General features: G+C 41.5%; 1 protein-coding gene across 3 annotated transcripts in view; it reads right to left on the minus strand.

Annotated features, from left to right (window-relative positions):
• acsl1a (acyl-CoA synthetase long chain family member 1a) overlaps positions 1 to 17,819 on the minus strand; it is a 62,793-nt gene extending 44,974 nt beyond the window's left edge. For 2 of the 3 annotated variants that reach the window (XM_021619047.3, XM_090187143.1), the window contains exon 1: positions 17,706 to 17,812. The gene's annotated coding sequence lies outside the window, so the exon portion shown is untranslated. Of the gene's footprint in view, positions 1 to 17,705 lie in introns of all 3 variants that reach the window. The other variant, XM_036933377.2, reaches the window with a different exon arrangement.
• Positions 17,820 to 21,554: the final 3,735 nt, after the last annotated feature.

Below are 21,554 nucleotides of genomic sequence, written 5' to 3' on the forward strand. Positions count from 1 at the left end.
TTTCCTTGTTTGATGCCAGGGAGGATCGAGGAGAGGGATGGAAGCTATACTTCTTACTGGCAATACTAAAGTGCCTATAAGAATATTCAATAGTCAAAGGTTAATGAAATACAAAATGGTATAGAGAGAAATAGTCCTATAATAACTACAACTTAAAACTTCTTACCTGGGAATATTGAAGACTCATGTTAAAAGGAACCACCAGCTTTCATATGTTCTCCTGTTCCGAGCAAGGAACTGAAACGTTAGCTTTCTTACATGGCACATATTGCACTTTTACTTTCTTCGCCAACACTTTGTGTTTGCATTATTTAAACCAAATTGAACATGTTTCATTATTTATTTGAGGCTAAATTGATTTTATTAATGTATTAAGTTAAGTGTTCATTCAGTATTGTTGTAATTGTCATTATTACAAATAAATAAATACAAATTAAAATAAGTGGATTAATCGGATTCAGCTTTTTCGGTCCCCTAATAAAATCTTGTATCGGCGTTGAAAAATCATAATCGGTCAACCTCTATTTGAAACCCAGGTCTGAAAAGGCACGCAAACAATAGACTCTCCAGTCTACTCAGGTTAAGAGTGTTAAGACTTCAAGGAAGTGAAAGCCCCAGAGATTGTCAGCTTGACAACTGGGATCTGTATTAAGCACACTATCCCAAGTCCTGAAGCCAGGCTTTTAAACCTTTCCCACTCCTAGGCTTGTTCCAGATACAACCCCTAGCCCCTACCCACTCATAGGCCTGCTTCAGATACAATGCCTAGCCCATTCCCACTCCAAGGCCTGGGCCAGAAACATATCCTCTAAAGCTAAAGTTAAGGGAATTCTTTAGAAGACTAGGGATTTAAACTGCTATAGGTGTATGAAAGCAGCATGCTAACTCAGTTTCAATCGTTTACAGTTAGAAATGACCAGAGGGTTTACACTGTCACAATACCAGCAACTCTACTTCTAGATGTAGTGTATTCAGTGAAGTGGGACTTTCTAACCTGGCAATTGACATAAATCTAATTCAAATAGAGCGCACTTTGAGATAGAACATTCAGGAAGACGCAATTCTGTAACGTTGCACTCTCCTGAAAAGCCCCTCTTGAATCCACCTTGAATTCTCAGGACCAAAACCAACAGGCTTCCAGTCTCAGGGATGTGAAAATTCCCATAAATTGGAGGAAATCAGCAGCACCATCCCTGTAGCATATTTATTCTCTCCTGAATTAGCACAGTATGGATACTCTAGCCTAGTGCAACAACCTTTGGCATACAGAAAAAAAAACTCAAAAACTGCCATGCACTATTCAGTTATTGAATAGGCTGTGTGTGTGCGTGCGTGTTGTGATTTGTTAAGCGCTGATGCCTCATTGATAATTCAACAGCATTAGCTACAAATAGCTCTGGATGATGTTGTAGTAAAGGGGCAGGGGGGGAAGCATAATAGATGTATTTTACTGCAAGGATAGCAGGGAGGTCAATCCAGACTAGTGTGACTGAGGTGGCTAGTTGTGGACTGAGTGTAGGGGGTGGGGAGGTGGAGGTAACTGCAAAGCGATCCATCCTTCTATAATTAGCCCCGCACGGACACAGACCCATCTTTCACCCTCAATCCCCATTCCGCTTTGGACACAAAGGTGACTTTGGTGGGGAGAGAGGCATTCGAGGACAGCAGGTGACCCGAGAGGAAATCAAATGTGCTGGGTCACGAACACACTGTACAGGGTCATAGAGAGAGATGGGACATTGGGGAGGGGTGAATGTGAGGGAAGGTTGTCCGCACTGCAGGCATGGCTCGGTGACTGCAGCCTCCCGGTCAACAGGACCGAAAGACAGACAGTCTGCTAAAATGGCTTCAAAACTAGCCATAGCCCGGTCCCAAATCTGTTTGTGCTGTCTTGCCAACTCCTATGGTCATTCTCATGCCTAACTGTAACCATATAGCACAAACAGATGTGGGACCAGGCTTTCCTAACCTGCCAAGTTTCCATGAGGCTCCCACCAACACACTGCAGAGTCAACCACAGATAGTAGAATCCCTTTATTTGCCAAGACCCATCACTCCCATTTACAAATAAAACCAGGGTCAGCACTTTTATTTGGAAATTACATTTACAGATTGCACCTAAGTATCCGAGTCTGGGCTATGAATCCTAAAAACATGGTAGAGGACAATTTCCAAGTCATATTTGATAAAATCAGACCCAATTTTCACCTAGTTTAATTTCAAACTGCATGTGCATTTGTCAAAAAGCCATTCATAAACCATGATCAAAAAGAGAATAGCTCTGTACGGGTCTCTCTACATGTAGCATCAAACAAAGCGCCAAACCTGCGGTCTTAACATTCAAATAAAATGCAGGCGTGCAAAGGTTTCCTAAATCCATGCGTCATGGTTCGGTTCATACCTCAGCTCAAAAAGACTTCGTGTCACAAGATAAATTGTCATCCAGTGGTGAAGAACCATTAGGTCTAAACCCCAAATGTTATAACGCACATTCATACAGTGCATTGCGAAAGTATTCGGCCCCCTTGAACTTTGCGACCTTTTGCCACATTTCAGGCTTTAAACATAAAGATATAAAACTATTTTTTTTGTGAAGAATCAACAACAAGTGGGACACAATCATGAAGTGGAACGACATTTATTGGATATTTCAAACTTTTTTAACAAATCAAAAACTGAAAAATTGGGCGTGCAAAATTATTCAGCCCCTTTACTTTCAGTGCAGCAAACTCTCTCCTGTTTTCCTATGGTTGAGAAGCATATTTTGAAAATCTGAGATGACAGTGTTGTTCACAAAAGGCTAAGCTTGAGAGATGGCATATTTATTTCATTTCATTTGCGATTTTCATAAATAGTTAACGTTGTGTTATGCTAATGAGCTTGCTGATAGATTTACACAATCCTGGATACAGGGGTTTTTTCATAGCTAAACGTGACGCAGAAAACGGAGCGATTTGTCCTAAACAAATAATCTTTCAGGAAAAACTGAACATTTGCTATCTGAGAGTCTCCTCATTGAAAACATCTGAAGTTCTTCAAAGGTAAATGATTTTTTTTAATGCTTTTCTGTTTTGTGTAAATGTTGCCAGCTGAATGCTAATGCTAAATGCTACGTTAGCCATCAATACTGTTACACAAATGCTTGTTTTGCAATGGTTGAGAAGCATATTTTGAAAATCTGAGATGACAGTGTTGTTAACAAAAGGCTAAGCTTGAGAGCTAGCATATTTATTTCATTTGCGATTTTCATGAATAGTTAACGTTGCGTTATGGTGATGAGCTTGAGTCTGTATTCACGATCCCGGATCCGGGATGGGGAGATCAGAAAGGTTAAACATCCCAAGGAGCACTGTGCAAGCGATAATATTGAAATGGAAGGAGTATCAGACCACTGCAAATCTACCAAGACCTGGCCGTCCCTCTAAACTTTCAGCTCATACAAGGAGAAGACTTGGCTGCATCTCTGATCAGAGGCCCATGATCACTCTGGATGAACTGCAGAGATCTACAGCTGAAGTGGAAGACTCTGTCCATAGGACAACAATCAGTCGTATATTGCACAAAGCCATTTCTTAAAGATATCCATAAAAAGTGTCGTTTAAAGTTTGCCACAAGCCACCTGGGAGACACACCAAACATGTGGAAGAAGGTGCTCTGGTCAGATGAAACCAAAATTGAACTTTTTGGCAACAATGCAAAACGTTATGTTTGGCGTAAAAGCAACACAGCTGAACACACCATCCCCACTGTCAAACATGGTGGTGGCAGCATCATGGTTTGGGCCTGCTTTTCTTCAGCAGGGACAGGGAAGATGGTTAAAATTGATGGGAAGATGGATGGAGCCAAATACAGGACCATTCTGGAAGAAAACCTGATGGAGTCTGCAAAAGACCTGAGACTGGGACGGAGATTTGTCTTCCAACAAGACAATGATCCAAAATAAAAAGCAAAATCTACAATGGAATGGTTCAAAAATAAACATATCCAGGTGTTAGAATGGCCAAGTCAAAGTCCAGACCTGAATCCAATCGAGAATCTGTGGAAAGAACTGAAAACTGCTGTTCACAAATGCTCTCCATCCAACCTCACTGAGCTCGAGCTGTTTTGCAAGAAGGAATGGGAAAAAATGTCAGTCTCTCGATGTGCAAAACTGATAGAGACATACCCCAAGCGACTTACAGCTGTAATCGCAGCAAAAGGTGGCGCTACAAAGTATTAACTTAAGGGGGCTGAATAATTTTGCACGCCCAATTTTTCAGTTTTTGATTTGTTAAAAAAGTTTGAAATATCCAATAAATGTCGTTCCACTTTATGATTTTGTCCCACTTGTTGATTCTTCACAAAAAAATACAGTTTTATATCTTTATGTTTGAAGCCTGAAATGTGGCAAAAGGTCGCAAAGTTCAAGGGGGCCGAATATTTTCGCAAGGCACTGTACATATAAAAATATCAACAGTTCGTTACAGCACTCCAATCCCACTGTGGCTTTACATTATCATCCTTTTTTTTTTAAAGGGACTATTGATTTTCTTCGCAAACTATTTAAAATCACCACGCCTTCACACCGAAATGCTACAAAACAATTTGGACTAATATCCATTTAGCATCTAACTATCAATGGAAAGCATTAAATACCCTTAATCTCATGAGCTTTAGCTCATTTCTCCGTTTACAGAGACAGAGGTAAGCTCTAACTTTCCACTCAACGGAATGGGGCTCTTGCCAATGACGCGCTAATACCTTACAGCTCGACCCTGCCCGAGTGCCGATTTCCTGTTTGACCAGGCCGTGGTCAGAGCCTTGGTAGAAGTGTTGTGTAAATAAAGGCTCACTGACTTGCTGTGGCCTGAGGGATTTGGCCGTTAGTAACCCCCGCCAAAGATGAGCGGAGCAGGCGGGCCGTGGTGGAGAGGCAGTGCACCCTTGGCCCTGTTCCACAGAGTGGTGTGAGAAGGGAGGGAGGAAGAAAGAACAGGAGAGCGAGAGCTCCGTAATCTGAAATGGAAAATGCTAGATTCTCATGTGAGAGATGCCGAACATTCGAGACGAAAGAGAGAGAGAGGACCAAGAGTTTCCACACCACATGCCTCCATTTCTAGATTCCCTTGAATGGTTTGGGATGAATGCGGTCATTGTACTTCAAAGCTGACAGGACAAGAATCCGCCGCATGATAATCACAAGTTTGTAAAAACTAGAGCAATTGGTCTGTGTGCACCGCAGCAAATTAAATCAAATGTTATTTGTCACATGCGCCGAATACAACAGGTGTAGACCTTACAGCGAAAGGCTTACTTACAAGCCCTTACCCAACAAGGCAGTTCTAGAAAATACCTAAAAAAAGAGACATAAGAATAACAAATTATTAAAGAGCAGCAGTAAATAACAATAGCGGGGCTATATACAGGGGGAACCGGTACTGAGTCAATGTGCGGGGGGCACCGGTGTCAAGGTAATATGTGCATGTAGGTAGGGCTGGGCAATCTGGCCAAAATCTCATATCACGATATAGGTAATTTCATATCCCGATAACGATACATATCACGATATTGCACATTCTGTAATATCAATGAATAAATAGTTTATATAAAATGACCACATGTAAAGGCCTACTTCTAATTACCTTTTGAATTATACTCAACATATAAAAAAGGTACTTACTAATATTTGATTCTTTCTCCTTTTATTTAGAACCTTGGTGCAAATTTCAAATTAAGCATAACAGAATATGAATGTCTAAAAATCTGCAAAAATATAGGTCTAAAAATATCATATATATATATATATATATATATATATGTGTGTGTGTGCAAAAAAGTATTTAGTCAGCCACCAATTGTGCAAGTTCTCCCACTTAAAAAGAAGAGGCCTGTAATTTATCATAGGTACACTTCAACTATGACAGACTAAATGAGAAGGGGAAAAAAAAAATAATAATTACATTTAAAAAAAATAGGATTTTTTATGAATTTATTTGCAAATTAGTGGAAAATAGGTATTTGGTCACCTACAAACAAACCTGTAACACAGACCTGTAAGAGGCTCCTCTGTCCTCCACTCGTTACCTGTATTAATGGCACATTTTTGAACTTGTTATCAGTATAAAAGACACCTGTCCACAACCTCAAACAGTCACACTCCAAACTCCACTATGGCCAAGACCAAAGAGCTGTCAAAGGACACCAGAAACAAAATTGTAGACCTGCACCAGGCTGGAAAGACTGAATCTGCAATAGGTAAGCAGCTTGGTTTGAAGAAATCAACTGTGGGAGCAATTATTAGGAAATGGAAGACATACAAGACCACTGATAATCTCCCTCGATCTGGGGCTCCACGCAAGATCTCACCCCGTGGGGTCAAAATGATCACAAGAACGGTGAGCAAAAATCCCAGAACCACACGAGGGGACCTAGTGAATGACCTGCAGAGAGCTGGGACCAAAGTAACAAAGCCTACCATCAGTAACACACTACGCCGCCAGGGACTCAAATCCTGTAGTGCCCCTGCTTAAGCCAGTACATGTCCAGGCCCATTGAAGTTTGCTAGAAAGCATTTGGATGATCCAGAAGATTGGGAGAATGTCATATGGTCAGATGAAACCAAAATATAACTTTTTGGTAAAAACTTAACTCGTCATGTTTGGAGGACAAAGAATGCTGAGTTGCATCCAAAGAACACCATTCCTACTGTGAAGCATGGGGGTGGAAACATCATGCGTTGGGGCTGTTTTTCTGTAAAGGGACCAGGACGACTGATCTGTGTAAAGTACAGAATGAGTGGGGTGATGTATCGTGAAATTTCAGAAAGGGCATTGAAGATGAAACGTGGCTGGGTCTTTCAGCATAACAATGATACCAAACACACCGCCTGGGCATCGATGGAGTGCCTTTGTAAGAAGCATTTCAAGGTCCTGGAGTGGCCTAGCCAGTCTCCAGATCTCAACCCCATACAAAATCTTTGGAGGGAGTTGAAAGTCCGTGTTGCCCAGCAACAGCCCCAAAACGTCACTGCTCTAGAGGAGATCTGCATGGAGGAATGGGCCAAAATACCAGCAACAGTGTGTGAAAACCTTGTGAAGACTTACAGAAAACGTTTGACCTCTGTCATTGCCAACAAAGGGTATATAAAAAGTATTGAGAAACTTTTGTTATTGACCAAATACTTATTTTCCACCATAATTTGCAAATAAATTCATAAAAAATAAAAAATCATACCATGTGATTTTCTGGATTTTTTTCCCTTCATTTTGTCTGTCATAGTTCTTGAGTTGTCTGTCATAGAAGTGTACCTATGATGAAAATTACAGGCCTCTCAATTTAAGTGGGAGAACTTGCACAATTGGTGGCTGACAATACACTTTTTTTTAGGGGGGGGGGGGCTGTCTTGCGTGTTATTTTGGCATTAATGTGTCACATATCAATTTGCATTTGGTACATTGGGTCGAGTGTTATCACCAATTCACGAAACCCTCGTTACTCGACCGTGTAATCTTTGTAGATGTAAGTTGTAACGGCAGCTGTTCTCATTCCATATTCGTGATTCTTTGCCATATGGTGTGCCGTGGGCAAAAGCCTCTTGCAACGTCAGAGTCGGGGGGTTTGTGTTGAGCGCTCGAATGTACTTTTGTTGGGCTCATCTGTAGACTCTCTCCATACTGTTTCACATGATTCTTGCGTAGGTGGTAAAAGAGGTTAGTGGTGTTTGAGCCCGTTGTCAGTACCGGCCTGAGGAATATTTAGCAGAGGACGTTTTTCTGGTCAGTGTCAGACTTCACAAACCACGTCCATCGGACCGAAGTAGCCCCTCTTTTGTACAAGTTCCTTGTCGCCGTGATCTGTCACATTCACTCTCCTCCATGTTTGTTTGCGATGCAAATTCTTCCACACGGCACGTGGAAGAACGCAAACCGTCGTCTAATTGACAAAAAAATATTGCTGTAAAGTGTGATTTGCGACAACAAAATAAACGATAGAGCAAAATAGGATACCATAGACGTTTAATCATCACACGATATATAGAGTCATATAGCCAACCCTACATATAGATAGTCACTTTAAGACTATGCATAGATAATAACAGAGTAGCAGCAGCATTCCAGAGGTGGGGGGATGCAAATAGTCTGGATAGCCATTTGATTAGCTGTTCAGGAGTCTTAAGGCTTGGGGGTAGAAGCTATTTAGGAGCCTCTTGGACCTGGCACTCCGTTACCGCTTCCCATGCAGTAGCAGAGAGAACAGTCAATGACTAGGGTGGTTGGTTTCTTTTACGATTTTTAAGGCCTTCCTCTGACACAGCCTGGTACAGAGGTCCTGGATGGCAGGAAGCTTGGCCCCGGTGATGTACTGGTCAATACGCACTACCCTCTAGAGTGCCTTGCAATCGGAGGCCGAGCAGTTGCCATACCAGGAAGTGATGCAACCACCATGCTCTCGGAGGTGCAGCTGTAGAACCTTTTGAGGATCTGAGGAGCAATGCCAAATCTTTTCAGTCTCCTAAGGGGGAAATAGGTTTTGTCGTGCCCTCTTGACGACTGTCGTGGCGTGCTTGGACCATGTTATTTTGTTGGTGACGTGGATGCCAAGGAACTTGAAGCGCTTATTCTGCTCCACAACAGCCCCGTCGATGAGAATGGGGGCATAATCGGTCCTCCTTTTCCTGTAGTCCACAATCATCTCCTTTGTCTTGATCACATTGAGGGAGAGGTTGTTGCTCTTGCACCACACGGTCAGGTCTCTGAATCCCTCCCGATAGGCTGTCTCATCGTTGTTGGCGATCAGGCCTACCACTGTTGTGCCTGGCTGTGCAGTCATGAGTGAACAGGGAGTACAGGAGGGGACTGAACACACACCCCCTGAGGGGCCCCCATGCTGAGGATCAACTTGGCAGATGTGTTTTTACCTACCCTTACCACCTGGGGCCAGCCTGTCAGGAAGTCCAGGATCCAGTTGCAGAGGGAGGTGTTTAGTCCTGAGGTCCTTAGTTTAGTGATGAGCTTTGAGGGCACTATGGTGTTGGACGCTGAGCTGTAGTCAATGAATTAGCATTCTCACATAAGTCTTCCTTTTGTCCAGGTGTGAAACTGCAGTGTGGAATGTGCAATACAGATTCATCTGTGGATCTGCTGGTGCATTTATGCAAATTGGAAGGGTTCTAGGGTTTCTGGGATAATGTAGTTGATATGAGCCATGACCAGACTTTCAAAGCATTTCATAGCTACAGACGTGGGTGCTATGAGTTGGTAGTCTTTTAGGCAGGTTACCTTTGTGTTCTTGGGCACTGGGACTATGGTGGTCTGCTTGAAACATGTTGGTATTACAGACTCAGACAGGGAGCGGTTGAAAATGTCAGTGAAGACACTTGCCAGGTTGGCCAGTGCACGCTCAGAGTACACGTCCTGGTAATCTGTCTGACCCTGCGGTCTTGTGAATGTTGACCCGTTTAAAGGTCTTCCTCACATTGGCTGTGGAGAGCGTGATCACACAGTCGTCCGGAACAGCTGATGCTCTCATGCATGTTTCCGTGTTACTTGCCTCGAAGCGAGCATAGAAGTTATTTAACTCATCTGGTAGGCTCGTGTCACTGGGCAGCTCTTGGCTCTGTTACCTTTTGTAGTCTAATAGTTTGCAGGCCCCGTCACATCCGACGAGTGTCGGAGCGGCAGCTCTAACCTTGAGCTCAGTGCGAATGTTGCCTGTAATCCATGGCTTCTGGTTGGGGTACATACGGTCACTGTGGGTACAACGTCATCGATGCAATTATTGATAAAGCCAGTGACTGATGTGGTGTACTCCTCAATGCCATCAGAAGAATCGAGGGAGAGCTTGGTGCGCGTTTCTGTGTGTGAAATAAAGGTGGTCTAGAATTTTTTTCCCCTCTGGTTGCATGTTTAACATGCTGATAGAAATGAGGTAAAACTGATTTAAGTTTTTCCTGCATTAAAGTCCCCGGACACTAGGAGCACCGCCTCTGGATGAGTGTTTCCCTGTTTTCTTATGGCGGTATACAGCGGTTTTAGTGCCAGCGTCGGTCTGTGGTGGTTTGTAGACAGCTATGAAAAATACAGATGAAACTATCTACTTAGAGAATTGTGGTCTACAGCTTATGAGATACTCTACCTCAGGCGAGCAAAACCTCAAGACTTCCTTAGATATTGTGGACCAGCTGTTTATATAAATGCATAGGCCCCCGACCCGTGTCTTACCAGAGGCTGCTGTTCTGTCGAGAGAGTGTATAACCCGGCAGCTGTATGTTCTTAATATCATCGTTCAGCCACGACTCTGTGAAACATAAGATATTACCGTTTTTTTATGTCCCGTTGGTAGGATAAACATGCTGTCAGTTTGTCCCATTTTATTTTCCGGCGATTGAACGTTAGCTAGCAGGATGGAAGGCAAAGGCAGATGAGCCACTTATCGCCTGATCCGCACAAGGCACCCCGATCTCTTTCCGCATTTCCTTCTTCAGCGAATAACGGGGATCTGGGCCTGGTGTCTGTATTATATCCTTCCCCTCCGACTCATTGAAGAAGAACTCTTGGTCCAGTTTAAGGTGAGCCATCGCAGTTCTGATGTCCAGAAGCTCTTTTCTGTCATAAGAGACAGTAGCAGCAACACCATGTACAAAACAAGTTATGAACAACGCAAAAAAAAAAAAAAAAAAAAATAGCATGGTTGGTTACGAGCCAACAAGACCCGTGTTACTGATGGGCAATTCCACGGTAGCGGCAATGCAACTTAAAATCTATGGCGAAAAAAATAAATAATTGATTTAAAAGTAACGAACCATACAACTCTATGCACAAGGACTACTTAACAATTTACAGACATTTTTACAAAAACACATTTACTGGAAGTACTGTGCAGGTACAAAGTTTGGTAAAGAATTTCAGTAAAATCCCCTTTAGGTGACCACGGTTTCCATAAACGCTTAAATATCTGGTCTGAATTAATAATAATAATAAATGTCTGCAGAAAGAATGAGGTGTCAGCTATGACATGACACCTGGAGTTTAAAAAAAATATGTCCACGGACATCCGGTGTCAGTCAGTGCTCTTTGGGTGAGGATGCTGGTTAAATGGAAAGAGGGTCACGAAACTGTCGGTCTCAAAGTAACTGACCATTTTAATTAACAAACACGTTTAGCATCTCCTAGCTTCCACAGAGCCTTCAAACCACTGATGCAGACCGTAGGAACATCTATATTTTAAAAAGTCTAATATCCATTTAATATAGCCTACATCACAATAAATCCATTATTTATTTTAGACAGGTCTAAAGAAAATGTAGCCCATTTCAGAAGAACAAAATATTCTGAGTTTACCTTATGTTAGGCCCTGATCTGGCTATTCCACATGGCTGTGGGCTACACTAGTTAATTTAGCAGACAAGGTTTGCTTAGAATTATGTGGCATTATTTTACAGTATGTGGAATACAAATAAACATAGCTGAATAAAACTGATATTGTCTCCAAACGATTTCCAAACGAGTGCGCACATGCGGCTATTCTGTGTTGAGCAATTAACAAAGAAACAGGTCCTCCTATATGCTTCATTTAGAGTTATTTATGACACTTCAGTTGTGCTACAAGCATTAGGCTATACTTTTAGATTTTTAATACTTTCTAAAGCCTGCATGATGCGACTAAGGATGATTTGAAGAAAAAAGCAATGAGCTCTGCTTCTTGCGCAGCCTGCACACACTTCAGTCTCTCATTCACAATTTGACAAGCACTTGATAATTCTCACCCCTTAATTTAATCTAGTCTTTACATAGAGCCTATGGATGGAACCATTTATTTAGAATGGCCTACAAAAAAAACTAACAAAGTAATCCATAGCCTGTACTCAAATAGCGAATGAGGTTGTTATTAATATGCAAGCATAGGCAGTGCATCCATAAGGCTAGGGGAAGCTTTTCCTAAAGTAAATTGAATTAAAATTATATAGCCTACTCGTCTATACAAAATAGGCTACTAAAGCAGGATTTGGCCACAGAAAATAATTTGATTGTAAATCGTATTGCATAGTCGGAAGGAAATGCAGACATAATTGGGGAAGGTTATTGTTAAATTGCGACTGTCTGAAAAGTAGGAGAGGCCAAGCCAGGCATATGGCAATATTTCAAAATACAAATTTCAGGAAAACATGGTTTGGAAAGTAAATGCTGTAAAGAGAAGATAATGAGACAACTCATCTGTCTTTTAGTTATCAAAATTCTCAATTTAACTGAGCGAACAACAGTATAGCCCATCTTATTGGCACCAGCGGAGAGCATCGGCAATATCCCAGGTGAGTGCGCAGATTCACTATTTATCATCATTGTTGGGTCAGTGGTACTTACTTTTTTTTATTATTTCCTCCTCCAATTTAGATGGAGAGACAAAGTATATGATGCCCCTTTCTTGTAGGCCTATTATATGGACAATGTAGTTTTTATTGAGCCATTTGTCAGTGTCAGCAGAGTAGGCTACCCTGTAATTTGTCATTTAAAAAAAAAGATTCTGCTAGTGTCTCCAGTCATATAAAAGTGTAGTAGAATTGCATGAAATGTCTTTTTATAAAGAAAAGCCATATTTTTCCCCATGCAAAGAAATAAGCCATGCAAAAAAAGCCAGGCTTTTTGGTATATTTTAGTTGTCATTGTAATGGCTCAGTTCACATGCATTTGTGAAATGACTGGGTTTATAAGAAGATGTTTCACTAGGCTGTGTTCTCTAACGGTGTTCCAGGGAACCTAGGCTACATTTGGAGTAATTTGGCCTGTTTAGTTAGATACCAACCTTATCAAAACATATAGGCCTATGGGCTAGGCTACATGTGTGTGACTATGATTTGAAAAAGTTGCCTTACTGCACATGCTGGGCATCATTCACAAGTGATAAGAATAGAAACGTGATAATAAAAAGAAACGTCCCTTTGCGGGACCCTGTCTTTCAAATAATTCGTAACAATCCAAATAACTTCACAGATCTTCAATGTAAAGGTGTAAAGGGTTTAAACACTGTTTCCCATGCATGTTCAATGAACCATAAACAATTAATGAACATGCACCTGTGGGAACGGTCTTTAAGACACTAACTACTTAGACGGTAGGCGATTAAGGTCACAGTGATGAAAACGTAGGACACTAAAGAGGCCTTCCTACTGACTCCGAAAAAAAAACAAAAGAAAGATGCCCAGGGTCCCTGCTCATCTGCAGGAACATGCATTAGACATGCTGCAAGGAGGCATAAAGACTGCAGATGTGGCTAGGGCAATAAATTGCCATGTCCGTACTGTGAAACGCCTAAGACTGCACTACAGGGAGAGAGGGCGGACAGCTGATCATCCTCGAAGTGGCAGACCACGTGTAACAACACCTGCAGAGGATCAGTACATCCGAACATCACAACTACAGGACAGGTACAGAATGGGAACAACAACTGCCCGAGTTACACCAGGAATGCACAATCCCTCCATCAGTGCTCAGACTGTCTGAAATAGGCTGGACTGAAGGCTTGTAGGCCTGTTGTCTGGTGAGGACCTGCCTTACATCACCGGCAACAACGTCACCTATGGGTACAAACCCACCGTCGCTGGACCAGACAGGACTGGCAAAAATTGCTCTTCACTGACGAGTTGCGGTTTTGTCTCACCAGGGGTGATGGTCGGATTCATGTTTATCGTCGAAGGAATGAGTGTTACACCGAGGTCTGTACTCTGGAGCGGGATCGATTTGGAGGTGGATGGTCCGTCATGGTCTGGGGCGGTGTGTCACAGCATCATCGGACTGAGCTTGTTGTCATTGCAGGCAATCTCAATGCTGTGCGTTACAGGGAAGACATCCTCCTCCCTCATATGGTACCCTTCCTTCAGGCTCATCCTGACAGGACCCTTCAGCATGACAATATCACCAACTTTTCTGCTCGTTCTGTGCGTGATTTTCGGCAAGACAGGAATGTCGGTGTTCTGCAATGGCCAGCGAATAGCCCGGCTCTCAATCCCATTTAGCATGTCTGGGACCTGTTGGAACGGAGGGTGAGTGCTAGGGCCATTACCCCCCCAGAAATGTCCAGGAACTTGCAGGTGCCTTGGTGGAAGAGTGCGGTAACATCTCACAGCAAGAACTAGCAAATCTGGTGCAGCACATGGGTAGGAGATGCACTGCAGTACTTAATGCAGCTGGTGGCCACACCAGATACTGGCTGTTACTTTTAATTTTGTAATTATTTTTTTTTTAAATAGACACATTGTGGTCCATCTTGTAGTCCATCTCCTATTTCATGCATAGTCATAAAAAAAAATACACTGCTCAAAAAAATAAAGGGAACACTAATAACACATCCTAGATCTGAATGAATTAAATATTCTTATTAAATACTTTCTTTACATAGTTGAATGTGCTGACAACAAAATCACACAAAAATTATCAATGGAAATCAAATTTATCAATCCATGGAGGTCTGGATTTGGAGTCACACTCAAAATCAAAGTGGAAAACCACACTACAGGCTGACATTACATCCTTTGATGTAATGTCCTTAAAACAAGTCAAAATGAGGCTCAGTAGTGTGTGTGGCCTCCACATGCCTTTATGACCTCCCTACAACGCCTGGGCATGCTCCTGATGAGGTGGCGGATGGTCTCCTGAGGGATCTCCTCCCAGACCTGGACTAAAGCATCCGACTGTCCAGGAGTTGGTGGATGGAGCGAGACATGATGTCCCAGATGTGCTCAATTGGATTCAGGTCTAGGGAACGGGCGGGCCAGTCCATAGCATCAATGCCTTCCTCTTGCAGGAACTGCTGACACACTCCAGCCACATGAGGTCTAGCATTGTCTTGCATTAGGAGGAACCCAGGGCCAACCGCACCAGCATATGGTCTCACAAGGGGTCTGGGGATCTCATCTCGGTACCTAAATGGCAGTCAGGCTACCTCTGGCGAGCACATGGCCCCCCAAAGAAATGCCACCCCACACCATGACTGACCCACCGCCAAACCGGTCATGCTGGAGGATGTTGCAGGCAGCAGAACGTTCTCCATGACGTCTCCAGACTGTCACATGTGCTCAGTGTGAACCTGCTTTCATCTGAAGAGCACCAGTGGCGAATTTGCCAATCGTGGTGTTCTCTGGCAAATGCCAAACGTCCTGCACGGTGTTGGGCTGTATAAGCACAACCCCCACCTGTGGACGTCGGACCCTCATACCACCCTCATGGAGTCCGTTTCTGACCGTTTGAGCAGACATGTACATTTGTGGCCTGCTGGAGGTCATTTTGCAGGGCTCTGGCAGTGCTCCTCCTTGCACAAATGCGGAGGTAGCGGTCCTGCTGCTGGGTTGATGCCCTCCTACGGCCTCCTCCATGTCTCCTGGTAGCGCCTCCATGCTCTGGACACTACGCTGACAGACACAGCAAACCTTCTTGCCACATCTCGCATTGATGTGCCATCCTGGATGAGCTGCACTACCTGAGCCACTTGTGTGGGTTGTAGACTCCGTCTCATGCTACCACTAGAGTGAAAGCACCGCCAGCATTCAAAAGTGACCAAAACATCAGCCAGGAAGCATAGGAACTGAGAAGTGGTCTGTGGTCCCCACCTGCAGAACCACTCCTTTATTGGGGGTGTCTTGCTAATTGCCTATAATTTCCACCTGTTGTCTATTCCATTTGCACAACAGCATGTGAAATTTATTGTCAATCAGTTTTGCTTCCTAAGTGGACAGTTTGATTTCACATAAGTGTGATTGACTTGGAGTTACAGTGTTGTTTAAGTGTTCCCTTTATTTTTTTGAGCAGTGTATATGTTTCTGGATCTATTTTGTGGCACATTTGGAGATATAACATCTGTAACATACAAATACGAACCAGACATCGTAGCAGAATCCCTTTGTAATATTATAAAAGGCGTGAGAAGATCTTCTGTAGAAGTTACCACATGGTTGTCAGTCAACACATCACTTCATATCTGAATTCAAAGAGGCATGAATGCATGCTACTACTGACAACTTTATTTTTATGCGGACTACTCCAGATTTTCGGGAACACACTGTCCCTGGGGGTTGTAGTCAACTCTCAATAGGAGACTTTCACCTTTCACCTAAAACAAAAAGCAACAGCGGTACTGTAATACTATCTCCTTTGTAGTATATGAACAATGCTACGCCAGATGATAACCACATGGCAGACCAATCCAGTGGAGAAAAAAAAAAAAGGGTTCGCATCTCGAGAATATTGTCAACAGGAGAGCCGGTTAAAAGCAGCGCACTCAGACAGTGAATCAATGTCAAAAACAGACTACAGGCAACATTCCACACAATTCCTCTAATGTGGTTGTCTGCTGTACCACAATGAGCCAGGTATTGGCCTAGCTTATGTCGTCAAATGTTGAGGTGTTCTACCAAACCAAGTTTCAATGGCACCTGTCAATATTTGAACTTGGGCCTAATAAGTAGGCCACAACCATTGGTAGCAAGTGTTTGTCTTTGAAATTGCTGTGAACTTGAAGCCACCCTGGACTGGCCTGGGCAGGACAGGGTTAAAAAAGTGCACATTACAGCTTTCTAGCAAAGAACATTGAGGACTTAGTAACACCAACAGGTCTAAATCTTGCCACCTGTACCAAGCTTAATAATGCTTAGGAATTAACTGTTTAGAGAAAGAAAAAAATAAACCTTCATTTGAAAAGGTCACTAAGACTGAAACCCTGAGTAGGCTAATGCAGCATTAATAGGCTTTGAGCTACTCTTTGAAAATAAATTGCTACATTGCAATTTCAACAGAACCTTGCACGATCACTTAAATGGGTATCCCAATTTCCATTTAAAATTAAACATGATAAAGAAAGTTACTGTTAATTTCAAAATCAAAAGTATTTCAATTGTTTTCTCTATGCATCGGAGTAGCCTATCGCTTTTGCTTTACTAGTGGAAATATTGTATTTTATGTTGCTTGTTTAAATAAATGGCTTTAAAAAGTAAATCAATTGACCTATGAATATTTTTCGAGAATCACTTATAGTAGTAACTCAGCAAACTGTCGAAGCAAATGACAAGGCGGGGATGCCACAACACGAGTTTGACAATGGATACATTGTCTCCTTTTAAACTTCTATTACAATATTAGCGAACAAACAATGGCGTCATTCGGGATCCTTTCACAAGTTCTAAAAGCGCGCATCACGATAACAAACGTTTCTAAACAAAGTTGAGTGTCTCACAAACGTAGTATCTCCTTTCAGTTCACAACTCATACGACCTTTTTACTCAATCTCTTCCACTAGACTGCCTTGAAAATGTCGTCTTTAGTTTGCGGTGGCAAGAAGTTGATATATAGTTTAGAGGAAGAAAAAGTTATACAGCAGATAGCTATTTTTATGACTACGTGTTGATTCACCGAGCATGCTACGAAATAGGGAACGCCTGTAAAATAGAAATATTGTTTTGTATAGGCCTACGTCTTAAAATGCGTAGTCTATCCAGCCAGCGATGTGCACGTAATCTGTATTGACATTATGATGGATATTATCTACATTTAAAACGAACTAATCCACCATCAGACATCTAACGTTACGCCTTTTGAAAACTGAGCGACTGTTGTTTTTTTTCATGACCCAGTTATTGCGCAAACAAACACACAGTGCATTTCTTATTTTTACATAGTTATTGAGTACAAACTAGGAATAATATAACTGAACAGGCAAAGCATAAAGTTAAACATCCAACAAACCTGTGTCAGGCAGCCTCCTAGGCGTGAACCATTCACAATCTTTAAAGAGGATGTATCGCTCAACAGTGGATCTCACTTGTAAAGCAGCTGCTTGGCCAATCAGTGATGCTGTCTAATATTTTCCCCATACAATTTTCAAAGGCGTGTTTTCATTGGACAATTTTTATTGTTACGTACGCGTCCATCTTTTTGCACATTCCATCACACTTTATTTACGTCACATTATTCAAATTTGCTCAAACAACTTGTATTTGTTTTTTAAAGATGCTTCGGATGCAAGTTTGTTCAGACAAGTTCAATTTTGTTCCAAATTCAATTTCAATACAATCTTTATCAGAACAATTCATGTAGTCTACGATTTTATTACATTTTTTGTTGTTTTTGACAACACAGTTTTGCCACATTATCAGACATCCATTAATTAGGCCTACCCTTTTTCTCATATGGACAAACGATGATATTCCACCAGGCTAAAGGACATTATAGCCTACAGTATGTAAAAGACATTGTATGGAGCCAACTGCTCAATTGCTTATGCTGTCTAGCCTAACTTAGCTTCATCCAACCAACTAATATTAAGATTGTCAGTCAACAGTCAAGTTACTCACACACTGTATTCTGTGATCTGATGGTGACAACTAACATTTACAGGATGAATTTATGCTTTATTGTCACTTTAAAATCCTTTACAAAAAATCCCTTTAGCCTTGTGCCCTAAACCTGTGCTTCTATTGTGCCAAAAAGCTAACTGAAAAGAATTGAAAGTTTGATCACATATTGACAAACCAACATATACATCATCAAACACATTCAATCCCATTTGATAAATGGCAAAAAGGAACACAAACTTGTTCTTGTTCTTGACCGGCCATCAGTGTCCAGATCTCCAATTCAATAGAGCAATTGTGGTGTGTCGACTCATGGAAGCAACAAAAGAGCACAGAGAAATCTGAGGGAGCTGGTGACATTCCCTAGGATTGGTCAACAACATCCCGAGCAGGTGCCTCAACCAAGCCAGTGGCTGATCCCAAATGATGGGGAATGAATGTAAAGTAAAAAACGTACTATTGTCCAAATACGTACATTTAAAAAATGTGTGTACAATCTGTGTACAACACTGTTTGTCTGAGAAAAGGATGTTCCATGTCCACCTGTTTTATGAAATAATATAATAATAATAATAATAATATATGCCTTTTAGCAGTCTTACAGTAAAGCGTGCATACAATTTTTACGTTAGGGAGAACCCAGGAATTAAACCACTATCCTGGTGTTGCAAAAGCCATGCTCTACCAACTACCAGCTGCAGAGGACTGAACGTACATAAATAGCAAATAAAAGTTTTGAGAAAGAATACGTGTATGTGTGTAGATGTGTAGGAATAGTGTAGATGAAGACAGTTTTTGGTGTTTTATCCTTTACTGAAAGAAACAGGTGCCAATATGGCATCTAGTGCAAACATGGGTAAATCTGGCCAATAGTTCTGTGCAGAGCCCCGTCTGCAGCCACAACCGCAAAGTCATAAAGCAACCCACCACTACATCCCATCTCTCACTTTTTCCCACTTGGGAAAAACAGTAGGTTGAATGGACTTTCCATAGAGCAGTTCAGGTTAATGTTACAAGGGGAAAAAATGGGCTGATGTGGGGGCCATCCCTGACAGTAGGTCTACATGTTCTACCCCTTTAAGCTGATGACAAACAATAATTATGAACATAATGGATTGGATTTCTATAGTGCTTTTCCACGAGGTGCTCAATGCACTTAGAGTTGAATGGGTGTCAACTCAACTCATCCAACACCAAGGTCTGCCATCAAATCAAATCAAATCAATTGTATTGGTCACATACACATGGTTAGCAGATGTTAATGCGAGTGTAGCGAAATGCTTGTGCTTCTAGTTCCGACTGTACAGTAATATCTAACGAGTAATCTAACAATTTCACAACAACTACCTTAGACACACAAGTGTAAAGGGATGAATAAGAATATGTACATATAAATATATTGATGAGCGATAGCCGTGTGGCATAGGCAATATGCAGTAGATGGTATAGAGTACAGTATATACATATGAGATGAGTAATGTAGGGTATGTAAACATTATATAAAGTGGCATTGTTTAAAGTGACTAGGGATACATTTACATCCAATTTTTAATTATTAAAGTGGCTAGAGATTTGAGTCAGTATGTTGGCAGCAGTCACTCAATGGCTGTTTAACAGTCTGATGACCTTGAGATAGAAGCTGTTTTTCAGTCTCTCGGTCCCAGCTTTGATGCACCTGTACTGACCTCGTCTTCTGGGTGATAGCGGGGTGAACAGGCAGTGGCTCGGGTGGTCGTTGTCCTCAATGATCTTTTTGGCCTTTCTGTGACATCAGGTGGTGTAGGTGTCCTGGAGGGCAGATAGTTTTCCCCCGGTGATGCGTTGTGCAGACCTCACTACCCTCTGGAGAGCCTTACGGTTGTGGGCGGAGCAGTTGCCGTACCAGGTGGTGATACAGCCCGACAGGATGCTCTCGATTGTGCATCTGTAAAAGTTTGAGTGTGTTTTCGGTGAGTATGAGGTTATTTTCCTGACACCACACTCCGAGGGCCCTCACCTCCTCCCTGTAGGCCGTCTCATCGTTGTTGGTAATCAAGCCTACCACTGTAGTGTCATCTGCAAACTTGATGATTGAGTTGGAGGTGTGCATGGCCACACAGATGACAGACGAGTTTAATGTCTACAATGTATGTATTCCTATTGTGGTCATATCTGGAATCTGTTCATACTGTAATAACAATATTTCATATTTCATATCCATATACAGGTACATCATCAATAGTACAAAGTGTTTTATCAATCAACTTTTTTACGTTCAATTACAGGCTTTTAATTTTACATCATTGGAAAGCTTTGCCTTTCTTTCGAACCATAAATGTTTGATTATGGAAAACTGTTATTTGATCAAATGATGAACCCCATTATTTGTTTTGCTCATTATTTAATGTGACCAGACCAATGGCGCACTCTAGAGTAGGACCCATCAAAGTGAGACTCATTGATGTCAGACTCAGTTATGTTTATTCAATGAAATGTCAAAGACAAAAGGTTCTAATCTAAAGCTTAAACTAAAGAGGATAATTTAGTCATTATTTCATTGTCAATTTGAAGAGTATCTATTTGAATGGCTGACTACATATTACTTTATTCGGTATTGCAATAAAATGCATAACATTCATAAACATGTGAATGCTAGAATTGTTTTAAACCGTAGACCCCTAGGTACGGAAGTGCAAACTTCACTTCTAATTGCCCCCTTTTGACGATTCTAAATATTCAATGTTCATTCAAATTCCCCTGCAGCAGGATTGTTCTCCTCCTGCAACAAAATGGGTCATATTAAGATCTGACATCTGTAGGCTACAAAATAGGCATTTTTTTCTGATAAAAAATTATCAACACTTCAATTATAGCGTTACAGTTTTTACAATCACTTTGGTGCAAGTATGTTGTACATTTTAACTCTAAGCAAAAAAATCTAAGTAGATTCTCAAAATGGCTCATGTTTCAAAACTATAAGCACATTTTGACTGAGTAAAACAAATACATTTACAAAGTCACTTGTTCATTGCACAAAATCACTCTTTCAATTTGGATAGTCTACATATTCAATCAAAGTATCTGCTTTTCTCAAAATGCAATATTCACTTTACTTTTAATATTATTTTCTTGTCATTTGTTAACAATACTATTATCACCTAATCAAACTGCTCAAAATGGATAACTACTGAACTCAAATTGTATGGTGCTTAGTTAACGTATAGTTTGCTAACTGCTGAACACTGTACATTTCTATATGTTG

Source organism: Oncorhynchus mykiss, chromosome 10 (assembly GCF_057628025.1).
Source record: "Oncorhynchus mykiss isolate SJ-2025 chromosome 10, ASM5762802v1, whole genome shotgun sequence".
Lineage (NCBI taxonomy): Eukaryota > Metazoa > Chordata > Actinopteri > Salmoniformes > Salmonidae > Oncorhynchus > Oncorhynchus mykiss.